Source organism: Aulonocara stuartgranti, assembly GCF_965226115.1.
Source record: "Aulonocara stuartgranti genome assembly, chromosome: 6".
In the NCBI taxonomy this organism is placed as follows: domain Eukaryota; kingdom Metazoa; phylum Chordata; class Actinopteri; order Cichliformes; family Cichlidae; genus Aulonocara; species Aulonocara stuartgranti.
The window spans coordinates 16,346,107-16,360,378 of NC_138944.1; positions in this window are offsets into that span (position 1 = coordinate 16,346,107).

The following is a 14,272-nucleotide window of genomic DNA, read 5'->3' on the forward strand; positions in this document are numbered from 1 at the left end:
GTGTTCATTTTCTTCTTTCTAATGGGAAGTATGTGGGAAATATTTCCTTAGCATCACATAAGCCTGTAACGGATACAGCCTACTAGCTTCCTTGGTGCTAAACTTCCACCCTGACAATAACCACTGAAGCAAAGCCGGTTGCTTATTTGTTTTTTGCCAAAGAAAATGGCTTCAGGATGAACTCCCTTATATCTCTGATGCGTTTGTCACATAGATTTTATATCAGTGTGACTAAGTAAACAAATTTCCCTTGGGGTAAGCTGCCCAACACTGGATAGATCCTGTTATCTCCTCTTTGGATACGTGCGTAAAAGCGCGTCAGTGGACCTCTCCACCCGCCCCCTCGTGCGCTCACGTTTCTTTTAACATGGTCTTGCGGTCTCGAGATTCTCAACATCCCACTAAAGTGCACATCATTGAGGCATATCTGCATCAGCGCTGCCTGCAGTCACACAGTGTCGTCACGCACTCAGCTTTCTGCACAAGAACAAGTGCGGGGAAACTGAGGCAACAAAGTCAACTCCAGTTTCTTTGGTCGACGTGGTGAGAAGGACGACCGACAGTTGCAGCTTCTCTGCTTTTACTGACGAATACCTGAAGTGCACCAGCAGGAAACGCAGAGCATGAAGAAAGCTCAAAATTCGGGTACAGGTGAGTCACGAAAAAGCATCCTTTGAAATATCACGTGCACTAAACTCTTCAAAAAGTAATTACAAGAGTGATTTTTGTGTGTAATTAATGGCACAGACTGGGAAAGAAATATTTATTATATACTTTTAAAGTTTTGCATATTGTAATACTGCAGTCAAGTACTTAAACGTACATTTCTGATATATCTTAGATAATTGTAGCTTTTTTTGTAGGTCTTACATCTTAAATTCTATAAATCCAGGTTATCTTTTTTATAGTTCTTCAACTACTTAAACTCTGACTTGGGATTTACCACATCTGTTGTTCTGGTCCAATCTGTTTTGTGGCTGAGGTAGCAGCACTCACGGGAGCACCTCAGGGTCTCCTGGCCTTTACAGTCTGATGTGCATCATCTGTCCTTCCCAGTCTGACCTTCTGAATGGATGGAATGGACCCTTCAGGCTGAGCTGCCTTCCTGGACTCGCTGCTGTCTGTGTGTCTGCGTTAACAATCATTTCTGACGTTTGCTTGCGCATGATGTCAGACTAAATGGTTTTGTGTAGCCTATATGTGGGACCCTGCCTTGTAAGTGCATGGCACAACATAGTGTGTGCGTGTTATACAACATGTCTCTGGCCTTGCTCAAGCCCCATCTGTGTGTTCACTCTCCTTTAACATTGGGAACTCAGGATGGGCTCTGGGGGGGAAAATAACATGCTCTAGATTAAACACGAAAATATGTGGCACAAGCTGATGCTGTTGGGGCTTGTGTTGAAAACAGGAGACAAGGTCCACACTGTAAGTGCTTGGACACTTAACGCTTCAGGCTCTGAAAATAAGAAAACTGAAATAAAACAATAGCCAGAACTTTATTTCTGTCTATGTGTTTACATTGATAAGGAAAGAAATGCATTGAGGAGTCTTCCAACTTCACAGGGCTCAATAATAAATTAGTGCTTGACTGTTTAGGGAATAAAGTTGTGGGAAAAGTGCATATGGATCTATTCATGGCTACACCTGCACTGACACAGTATTACTATACAATCACATTCAGTGATTACTGTGACTGTGTTATATTTAACAGCTTGTGGTTCCACTAGCTTAGTATATGGTGAGACTACTGAAGAGGCGGGCAGAAATAAACAGTGTCCAGTGTTTTTTCAAACACTTACCAGAGAAAGCAGCCTAGGAGGATTATCACTGCTGAGTGAATAACGCAAACATTTTCTCTCAAAGGTCTCTGTACACTTTGATCATTAGAGTGTCTAGTCTGCTCTCCCTCCAGAAGAAAGAAAACCCATAAGACCTGGCAGCCGCACTCACCCCTTTTTAGCTCAAAGCTTGTAACTCCAGCGTTTTTTTTCACGCAGCATCATGACCTTAAGGTGTCAGATTTTCTCCCAGGCTAGAGCATTCATGGCTGAACTGAGAGAGAACCCAATTAGTAGTATTGAAAATGCATTTCCCCTAATAAATATGCTTTAACGGGAAGTTTTTTGGTCTTTCTCATTTTGCATATCTTTTTTGCAAAGTTTTAGTTGAAGTGTAACATTACTGGGAGTGCAGATGTGTGAAGTTGTGCGGATGTATTCTGGAGTGTAGCTATGATCTGGTGCATTAGTTCAAACAGCCTAAGATAACAGACCATTGATGTGTAAAATCTTTCATTTTTCGTAATTACTTTAAACATACCTTCAAAGCTAAGCTTAAAAAGTCCCACTGAATATGCCTGAAAAATGCCAATGCTTTCAGAAAGAGCAACTTTTGGGAAGTGTCGGAAGGTTCTCTCATTTTCCTGGTACCTGATGCTGAATTTTATACTCTTAAGTGGGACCGTTGTGTTGTTCCTGGTCAGGTCACATATAAGATTATGTTATGTTGTTCTGATTTATTAAAGTCCGGTAAGACTAGCAGTCTGTTGGGCTTGTTGAACTGGAGGTGCACATGTTGTTCTGTAGTTTCATGTAATGTAAACCTCAATGAACAGTGAGATCCAGCGGAGTCAAAGAAGCACTGTTGTCTTTTTTCTCTTGCTCTTCCTACGCATGAGAGATCCCAGTCAGCTGTGATATATATTGTCATGCTTTTTGAAAACAGCCTAAGCTTGAGTGGACTTTTTTTTTAATGGTGGATTTTTGCTGAGGGCTGGTTGTGTGTATTTGCTCGACTTGAATAGAAGATTTCACAGAAAAATGCAATGAAGCAGGAGATGTCGACTTGTGGACGAAATACAGGACACTGAAAAATGTGCAGCTGATAATTAATTTCACATTGCACACATGTTTTTATAGGAATTTTGTTTTGTCTCTCAAAATCTCTACTGCAGTGCTTTGAAGTTGATATATCAAAGGACACTGCAATGGGCACAGCTTTATTTTGAGTACACAGTCCTACCTTTTCTTATATTATAAGGAAATGGCAAATTATTAATGAGTCAACTTCTCTGCAGTGCACCAGCCCGATGATGGCCAGGATTTAGCCTGCTGGATTACATGTAGTGGGAGGCATGGCCCACTCACTACAATATACAGTAGAGTGAGCTGATTTTTGTTAGTACATGCTATACTTCTCATGTGAGTATTTGTATACCAGCAGTCAGACGTTTAGCAAATGTTTATTAAATGTAACTGTCATGTTAAAATGTTATTTTCCTTAAAAATTTTGTACATAATACAATTTAAGACAGAAGTACTGTCATTGATCAGAATACCTTTCTGTAAATATAATTGGCCTCTATTAAGTCAGTACAGACAAACAGTTATTAATATAACGTTTTGTTTTTTATTTGTCAGCAACCTAAAACTATTGATAAAGAATGGGGAACGTCAATCTATCCATGAGAACAGGTTGGATTTTGGACATTAAGACTGGATCTAAAGATTAATGAGCTTTAACAGCACAGTTAACATAAAAATAATAATGCGAAAGCATTTTAAACAGACATTATTAACACATTTACATTTAAATACACATTAACTGCACGGCCTAATCGTTTCTGGCGATGAAAGACCCTGGAATGTACTTCTTACCTTTTTTGTTCACTAGCGATCTCTTTGTGTTAAATATATTATCTCTCCCTGCTGGTAATGCAGCTTCTGCATGTGTGTCCATTTCATGCTTTGGAAAAGCAAAGCGTGAAATCTAAACATGTCACTTGCACATGGTAACAATAGATTTTCAACATCACGGTCTTTACCCACTGTTATGGTGATTGTACCACTAGCTAGCTGCTCGCTCCCTTTAGCTTATAGATATTGCTCAGAAGTTAGCACTATTGAGTCTAACTGATTTCTTTAAAAATCCATCACACTTTAAATTCCACATCATGCAGCCTCCCACTAAACCACACCAGTAGGTCCCCTAGAGAAAGAGCAGATGAGGGAAGTCAATGCAGCTCTTTATTTCTTCCTAACAATGGCTCTTTAGTGACAGCTAAGCTAGATTCCCTTCAGTCTGAGTCACATATTGGCCTGGACTGCATTCACTACTTCTCCCTGTGATAATAAGGCCGCCTTTGGAGACTTTGGTATTCATCGGTATGCGTCTGTTTAATTCACTACCTTAGAGTCAGGCTGCCAAGTTTTCCAGTTCATATAATCCTTATCACTTTAAAACCCCTGCTTTAGCGTTTGACTGCTTTTATCAGTCTTCTTTCATGACTGCCATGTACAAAAGCTCAGTTTTATCCCTTAGTGGCGCTCTGAGATAGAAGTTACTCAGCCAAGGTTTTACTCACTGAAAGGTCTGGACTTTTTCCTTCAGATATTAGCCTAAAGCGTTCCCACCTACTGCAGAAAGTGTCATTTGATTTTGCTCCGTCTCTTGAGGTTTTACATCTCACTTCGTCCCTGTTAATATCTGTAAGTCACATCTGAATAAAGTTGCTGATGAATAACCTGATATACCCTTGCATATACCCTTGTGCTTAAGTGTACGCGCATGGACACAGACGCACACATGCAAGTATGACATCATTTGCCACTGTGTCAGAGTTTGGCTATAAATAGAGAAGGCGGACGATGACGTTTCAGCTTAACAAAACCCCCCGTGAATAACATAAGGATGAAAACAGGCCATGTCACTGCTGCTTATCATGATGAGCAGCCAGCCAGTCATGAAAAATGTTGCTGCATGTTCATTAAAGAAACACCTGATGTTACAAGCACATGTCATTAGTTAAAGCATGGGATGATAATGAGGGCATTTTTTGGCCAGTATCTTTATTTACATCAAACTGAGATGCAGTTTCCATGAACATAAAGTTGAAATCATGTCAGCTCACTTATTGAGCTGCAGAATAACAGAATGCAGTTGCAGTTGGCCAACAAGCAGCTGCTCACAGTCCAGTCCGGTGCTTAATGGTGCTTTTATTTATTGTGGTCCTGGTCTTTGGAACAATCTGCCTACAGACCTGAGATCAATTATAACTGTGGATATATATTTAAAAACAGACTCAAAACCTTTTTATTCACCCAGGCTTACACAATAGGTCCCATTCTTTTGTTTTATTTTGTTGCGTTCACTGCTTTATGGCGTGGTAACCTACACATGTTTTTATGTTTTTAATCTTCTTGAGTTTATTTGATTTGAGGCTTTTCTGTGTGATGTTTGTATTTTCTTCGCTTCTCTGCATGGCTTCCATTGAGTTACTTCAGCTTCCTTCCATTGTCTAAATGCATCCATTGGATTAAACTAATTGGTGTGGCCGATTAATGGTATGCCACAGCTGTGAATGACTGTCTGTCTAATGTTGTATTGCCCTGCAACACACTGACAACCTGTCCAGAGTGTACCCCACTTCTTTCCCTATGACAGCTACAATAGGCTCCAGCTAGCCTTTGACCCTCAATTGGGTAAGCTGAGGAAAACGGATGGACAATAAATTCTACCTTTATTATGTGAAAATGATAACATAATAATTTGCTCAAGATCGTCATTCTCATGAAGATCTTGTATCACTTCTTGCTACTGTAGCTGCCATTACTACAATTATAGGTATTATTTGTGACTGTTGTGATTATGTACTTAAATAAAATGAAATTCCAGCACAGATTGTTAAATGTGTTTAAAAACAGCAACTCCATTACGTCTTTCTCCCACTGCAGACCACTTGTGAATTTTTTTTTGGCCCACTCATATCTGGGTCACAGTAATTTAATAATAACTGAAGTCACTCTTATCCAAAAGTCGCACTGTAACAGTATCTGCCTCTAAAATCCAGCATGACTTGGGGTCTGTTAAAAATCTCACTAATCTTTTTTTTTTTTCTCATCTCTTTAGAAAAGTCAGAAAAATGTTAATGAATTCTCTTTAACCTCGGATCTGTGCAACACACAGCTTATGTAATTGAAACTCTGTCTTCTTGCATTTATTTGGGACGTACTTCTTTGCCAATCTCCACATGAACACCGCAGAGCTCATGTGTCAGGCACTCGCTCTGTGTGCATCTGTGTGCATGTGCCTATGTGTATCTTTGCCTGTGTGTGATGAGTATGTGCGTGTGCTGTCTGGGTCCGAGTTGTGGATTTAGACATCAGGAGCTTGGCATGCTGATTACAGAGGTCTGAAGCCACAGGGAACCACAGGAACTCTCCTCTCTTTCTCCCTCCTTTTTCTTTCCAGCATTATCCCTCCATCAGTTCAGGCTAATTTGTAGAGATGGAGGTGAAAGCAGGAGGCCTGGGGCTTATGTGGCAGGATTCTGTGCCTTATGATAATCAGCCAAATCGCATAGCTTTGCTCCTCTCATCCGTGCTGTCTAAGCTTACCTTAGTCATTTACCTAATGCGCAGTTAACCACTGTGGACTGTAAGTTTATAATGCACAATGAGGTATATTACACACTGTAGCAAATGTAGCATTGCTGACAGACTGTTATTGTTAGAGCCTAACAAATCTCATATGGATTTGGGATGTCAGTATTTCAGGCTGTTTTTATTCTGGCTTCTGTGATAATCAGAACTCAAAATGAGCTTTTTAGAAAACAAGAAGTCCTGCACGGTTAATAACGATGCACAGCGGCTTCGGCTACTGTCTGCAGCATCTACTTAGTGTCCAAATATTTATCAGTTGCTGCAACAGACGCCTTATTTCCTGCAAGGGATCAAGAACTTTTAGGATATCCCATTTTATGCAGACTGCTGCCAGCCCACTATCACATCTAATGATTACCTTATGGTGAATAGGAAATAGCCAGCAGTGTTACCACAACCACGCTGGGATGGACAGACATGCAGACTGCACTACTAGCACTTTTACAGCCTCCGACAGTCCAAATGACCTGAGAATGGGATTTAAATTGTCAGAGAACTGGGAGAGAGGAGCCTGTGTGAGTTATAGCTTAAAGGAATGGGCTTTCCTGTGAACTGGATTTGGCTGGATGGACTGTGTGAGCGTGTTTCACTCTGCGTAAGTGTGTGTCATGGATTGGTTCACTTTCTGGTTCTCACAGAGGATTGCTTGAGTGCATCTCAACAAGGATGTACCAGCTGCTGAGTCAGCATCAGTAATTACTTCAGCTATGTGTTTTGTACTGCTAATATTATGAGCTGTGAAACATCTTCTCGGGCGGAGCCTTAACTGTCTTGAGATATTGGATGGCTTGCTTTGAAATTATTTACAGACCTCGGAGATACTCAAGGGATGAATCCCACTAAATCTTGGAACCCCCTTGAACTTGTATTTAGCGTCACCACAAGTTCTGTTCAGGTTCATAAACACGCTAACATGCTTCAGTAAGGTGGTGATCATGGTAGACATTATACCTGCAGCACTGCTATATTTAATCACAGCCTCACCGTGCCGCTGGTGTGACTGCAAGCTGCTCTTACTTCCAGGCGGTGAGTGGTTTATGCCACGGCTGTTCCACTTTGTTGCCTTCAGTGGCCTCTAATGCATCTACAAACACTTTTCAGGTCAATCTGTTGCCTTTTCCTTCCTATAATCTCACCAATACAGAGGGTTGCGGTTTAAATAACAGGAAATACTTAGCAATACGACATGATTAATAGCGACTTTGCTGACTTACGGCATCGTCATTAGATCGGGAACTGCGCCGTTTCTCTTCTGTTTGTTCTTGTGTTGTTTCTATAGTTTCCATTGCTGTTCATTCTGTGATTGTGTCGTTCGCACAATGAGCAGTGGGAGCTTGTTGAAAAAGCGGAACCATCTTAAACTCCCAATTTAACACACAGAGCTGTGCACACTCACAAGAGTGCAGGCCATGTGGCTAGCCATAGTGGTTCTCATATCAGTAACACATCTGAGATTTATTTGTTTTTATCACTTTAGGTCATATTTGTTGTGTTAAATTAATTTACATCCAAGTCAATTATGACCTGTTTATTCTTCTTGCGTTTTTTTAATATGATGAAAAGCATGCATAAAAACATGTAACGACTCCATCATGATTGGATTATTACCACAAAATAAACTCAAATTTTGTTCTTTACCCACAGGAGCTCTAAACATTGTGACTTGCATGTTTTAAAAAGGTGGTTTACAGTTTCTCGTGGCTGATTTCTTAACATGGAATAAGACTGAGAAATGGAGCCGGTAGGTGTTTGTATTGCAGATTCGGTCGTGGTTTGAGACCTCTAGTTGCTGCTATATTTTTTCTCATGTTTTCAGTCTTTCGCACTAACATTTTGTAAATCTTTCTTTTGAACAACCCCAAATGTCGAAGTGGCTACATGGAAATCTCAAAGGGGGTTTCCCCACAGAGATTTATATGGTTCATATAAATGAAATGTTTACAATACTTAGACAGTCGTTTATTCTTTTTACTGAATCCAGCCTGACTTGATTCACTTAAGCCAACAGATCAGCAGTTCAAAATCTGCATGATGATGAATGGGAAGCAGGCTGGGTTGTTCAGCTTCCATACATAGCTGACATGTATTATTTCAAACATATCTGATGCATTGAATAGAAAAAAAACTTCACCCAGTAGATTGTCTGCAGGGCCGTGCAGCTGGGCCGGGAGTCTACGATCTAAAAACCTGGGATAAGATCTTCTCTCGTTCTTTCTTTTTCTAATTCCCAGATTGCTGTAACGATGAGCTCTCACGGTCTAAAAGTGTCTGAATAGCTCCTGGGCTTTTTGTGATTTAGTGACTTAGGAGGTGGATTGTTATTTTTAGTTCAGTACTGTAGCGTAGGAGTTCTTTTCTGTTTACAAAAATGCATTTCCCGAGGTTTGTGTGAGCACATGGGCCCAGTTCTAAATTTGGCTAGTGTAGATGAGTGATGTGAAGTGTTGTGTCTTCCCTGTACATGCCCCAGGTTGTGTGTGTAGGCTGGAGCAGCAGAAGCAGCAGGGGACGTAAATGAGGAGGACAGTGCCTTTCTCTCTCTGTGTGTGTGTGTCTCACTGTGTATGTGTGTGGTGCACATGCAGCAGGGGGGAGATGAGTGCTGCGTAGCTCTGTGGTGAGGTCATCAGACTGTGGCTAACAGCACCACATCACTTTTTGTTATTACTGTTTTTTTTTAGCTCTCCACCATCTCCTGAGTGCAGATGGGATTCTTGAATACTGAACATTTGGAGAAAAGAGAGGATTTGAGCGAGCTGTGCACGTGTGTGTGTGTATGTGTGTGCAGTTAGGCATGTCACTGTCTCTGTTATTACATATGAATATATGTGTTTGCACTGCAGCGTGAATGCGCAGCATAAATTGCAATGTGTTTCTGTATGTCTGCCTGTGTTTTGACAGGTGCTTGTCTGTTTACTTGAAGCCAGATTTATTCTTACGTGTAAATGAGGTGTAACAGCAGAGATTTATTTCTTTAACCTGGAATCCATACTTATAAAGTTTGCTCTGGCTAAAGTGCACTTTCTCTTAAATGTAGCAGAATTCATGGTCACATGAAGATCACAAACATGATGACTGGTTATTGTGGGCTGAGTTTGTTTTCTCCTACATGACTCTAAAGACACCAAACAAGTTCAAGACAGACTCAGTTAGCCAATCAGAAGCCAATCTCCCCTGGAAGGCTCGTCCGTGCGAACATCATCACTCTCACAAGTAAATTAACAATGTAAATAGGATAATTTGGCCTTTTAATAATCATCACATGTAAAGTAAATATGTGACATCTAAAGGTAATAATTCACTTTAGTTTGTAGCACAAGTGTCAGCAGGAACATTCATAATGGCTTTCTTGTTCTGTCCCTGTTAACCATGCCATTGTTACACTGACCAACCGCGCACAATGCCAAGACCCTGAAAGTCAAGCAGCCAAATGAAATCCAACCATCATTCATTTCATTTTAAACTGTTCTCCCCCATCTCCCAGTAAAAATATCTTCCCATGAAAGCACAATGTTTGTAGATTTTCTTTTTACAACTCTTGCATTGCAGCGGCTGTAAAACTAGCTGAAAATAAACACTCAACTACAAATCAGTTTTAATTTGCCAAGTTTAGTTTTGTCTGTAGAGTGTGCAGTCTGAGTGTAGATCCATCTAAAAGGTGTTTTTCACTCCTGAAGACACAAGAAGCTTTCAGCTCTCACCTTTTCTCCTCTCTTTCCCCTCAATTTGCCTCTTTCACCGCTTCCCATGCTCGCTCCTCCTCTTCTCATTTCATCTTTTATCTTCTACTCGCTGTTTCTTTCTCCTTCATTGTGCACCGCTGCCCTGCAGGCATCCCTTTAGTGTTGGCTTACATGCTGGTGAGCTTTTTTGCCCGACTGTTATATAACTAAATTTAGCATGTTTGAGTCACGTTTTGCCCATAGGTCGGGCTATGCAGTGACGGCTTACATTAATGTGCACCCCAAGGCTCTCCATCCACTCTTAGTCAATGTGTGATAACCTTGCGTTCATCTGGACAGGGTGGGTGGGGGTTGAGCTTGTCGCACATGAGTGAACGAGCGCACGTGCCTTTCTGTCTCATGACCATCTGCCTTATAGTGTTTGTGTATTTATGTCAATGAAATGACTTAAATTCATAACAGAGGCACATACAGATAATAGAGGCTGATTATGTGTGTGTGTGTGTGTGTGTGTGTGTGTGTGTGTGTGTGTGTGTGTGTGTGTGTGTGTGTGTGTGTGTGTGTGTGTGTGTGTGTGTGATAGGAGGTTATCTCTCCAGCAGGTGATGGAGAGGTGTTGAAAGGTATGAATGAGGGAGGCCTCTGTCTGTCTCCCAAACTGTCTGATTTATGTCTTTTACAAGCTCAAAGAAACAAATTTCCCATAAACTACGCACAAATTTTGTTTTGCAGCACCCAAAATAAAGTCTTTTGGTCTGTCACATACATCTAAAATGTTTGGGTTTTGCTATACAAAAGAGATTCTTTCTAGGACCAAGGCCAGTTTACTATGTATAGTTAAACAGAAGGCATATGCAAGAGAAACGAGGCCATAAATGTCATGTTTATTCACTGGGAACATGAATTCTCTCAAAACTAACACAGTTAAACCCCTTTTTATGAGCTGTTTGAAGCTAATAATGTCCCTCTTTAAACTTGTAATTTACATTCAAGCAGAAAAAGAACATTTAAATAAATAAAGCTGAAAGGTCAGTGTCACTTTAAATAAAGATCCAAAGCACTGCTGCGAGTAATCTTCCAGCAACACTTCCCCAAACTAGGTTATGTGAGATAATTAGGAAAAGAAATGGTAATTAAACTCATAAATAAAATGATAAAATATCTAAAATGTTATTTTGGGTTTTTTTTTATCTTTGTTTTCACTTTCATATTAAATAAGTAAACTAAGTCATGGAATGTCTATTTATCCTTAAGTTATAATAATCTTTACTAACCCTAGCTCCTGCATCCACATCATCGGCGCCATTTAAAGGATGTTTCCATGTAAATGTGCACATTCCTGTGTACTAATAGATACCTGCACACACAAATCAGAGAAGAAGAGTGAGACATATATAACAGGGAGAGAGTGCAAGAAACATGATTCTGGAGCATAACTTGTCTCCATCCAAAAATAAAAGAAAACAAAAGTAGCTCTTAATGTCAAACGTGGCATTTTAACACATTTTGCAGCATCAAAAACTACATTTCTGTTGTGTTATATGTGAGTGAGTCAACAAATGCACAAGCACATGTTGTGTGTTTGGTGTGTGTGTGTGTGTGGGGGGGGGGGGGGGGGGGTTCTGACCTTGTGATTAACTGCAGCTTTGTAAGTCTGGAAAATCATCGTGGGGCAGAAAGAGCCAGTGGCCAAAACAGACATATCTCTATTTTTAAACGCACACTTTTGTCACAACATCGACTTCCTGCTTGCCATATGGATTCAACGCCAGGACGCTCACTCACAATTTGTCTGTGTTTTTATTCCGATTTGGGGTTTAAAAGGTCTCCTCCATCAGAATTTTATCGTCATCTAAACTCACCAGACGGGTGGAATTCAGAGCTGCGGTAATTGTTCTCAGCCCTTGAAAAAATGGCTGATCTGAGGCAGACTTTCCAAGGTAAAAACATTGCAATTTATAAATGCATATGGATGTTTAGAAATATAAATGGAAATCTTAATTACAACCAACTTATGAGACATAAGATTTTACCAGAATCTTCGGTCAGGTGTTTGTATTTAAAGCCCTTTGTGCGCTATAATCCATGTGTTTTTATTTTTAAAATAGTTATTTTGTTTTATTAACCTTGTTAATGATATATAAAATGATTGTTTTTATTCTAGGTATTATTAAAACTCTAATTATTGCAATTAGCCACAGAGCCTCCCTGGAGCTAAAGCTACTTAAATCCTCACATCGCACCTACACTTGAATATCCCTAATCTGTTTCTTCTGCTCTGCTTCTCCTCACTTCCCTTTTGCAGATGTCAAATGATGGCCCCCGGGACTACAGAAGAGTGGAAGCTGTGTATTTTTTTGTATGTTAGTGGCGCTTCCTGTTTTAGTCAGGATGATCCACCCCTCTACCATTTGTGTTCATTTCATGTGGAAAAGCGTGTTGAAAAATGTGAAATAATGGGAATAATCTTTCCCTTACTAGCCCTGAAATTTGAAACACAGACAAAGCAAAACAAACATTTGGTTACAAAAGACTGAAGATGAAAGTGCTCTGGTAAAAGTGCACTCCAAATAGAGAAAATCTTCTCATCATTACAGGAAATACAGTACTGTGCAACGGCGCCAGACAAAAGGAGCCAGACCTGGCTGTAATTTTTTTTAAAGTTGTCTTCTGCAATAATTCTCAAGGTTTTATGAATGTTTTTCTTTGGACATTGGCTGCTTTTTCACTCACTTTCAGTCCATTCTTTGACCATTTTAATGTGTTTTGTTAGTTCAGCCACTTAACGCTCACCTAAAAATCATCTAAGCATAAAAAGGCATCTAACTCAAGAGATGAACCGGTGTTATATTTATGCATAACCCATTTTAATTACATCTTTAGGCACTTTCTTACTATACTGATTGTCACTGTACTTCTTTTGTTTCTTGCTATATTGTTATTTGTTATATTTGTTGTAATGACCTGGCAGGACCTGAGAAATATATCTGACTCATCAGAAATGAGGGTGACTGTCCAGAAGTAAACATGGTGAAGGCTCTGTCATGGTTTGGGTTCTGCGTTGAGATCTTGTCAAAATTGATGGACTGAAAACATTTGGATCTACCATGCAGTACCATCAGGAAAGCTTGGGACTGAAAGCAGCTTCATTTGTTAGCATTACAGTGATCCCAAACTCACTGCCAATGCAGTGAATACATACCTGAATAGAAAAACACACAATGGAACTCTTTCAGTCGTGAACTTGTGTTCCAAGACCCAAGAGCTCAACATCGTCGCGGCAGTGTACGATCATCTTGACAAAGTACAGAGCAAAAGGCAGCCAACATCCAAAGAAGAGCTCTGAATGCCCTTCAAGAAGCCCGAAGAACTATTCCTGAAGACTGTTTAAAGAAATTACAACAAATCCTGTCTAAGAGAGTTCAGGCTGTGTTTGAAGAATGGAGGTGGTCATACCAAATATTGAATTTCAAGCTCATTACAATTGTATAAACTCTCTCTTTGCCTTGCATACTTTCCATTATGTTTGCACATGTTTCAGTAAATCGCTGCACGTATTTCCCATTTTCCTAACAAAATATGAAGAGAAGAAGAGCGGCTCAAGACTTTTGGACAGTAATCCTTACAGGTTATTTGACCACTTTGTCCAAGGTCTGAATAAAGAGAGATGTTGTCTATCCGCTTGTTTTCATGTATTTTTTTGTGGGTGATACAAAGACTGTTTTAGGTTTATGCTTTCTGCTGACGTTAGCTTTGCAATTTAAAGAAGGGATGTTCCTTCTAAGAAAGAGGAAGTGAGTCGTTCCATGTTAGTCTATTACTCCTCATTCTTTCCCAGACACAAAAACAAAGATGGATGCGTATGAGTTTGTTTTGCCAAGAGAGCAGCTCCCTAAGTGGCCCTTGACCTTGTTGAGCAGCAAGCAGAGGGTCAGGCATGATGTGTGAAGTATGTGTGCATGCTGCTCTGGAGCACCAGTGATTTCTGCTGCTAAATCTGGTTTTGGTTTCACAGAACAATTATGCTTTCAGACTGTGAAAAATGTTGTCATTTCCTAAATGCTGAGCTGAAAGACACAGACACAGAGGTCAACAAGCTTGTTGGTGGAGATCTTGTAATGACGATTATTAGCAAGTTGCAAAGAA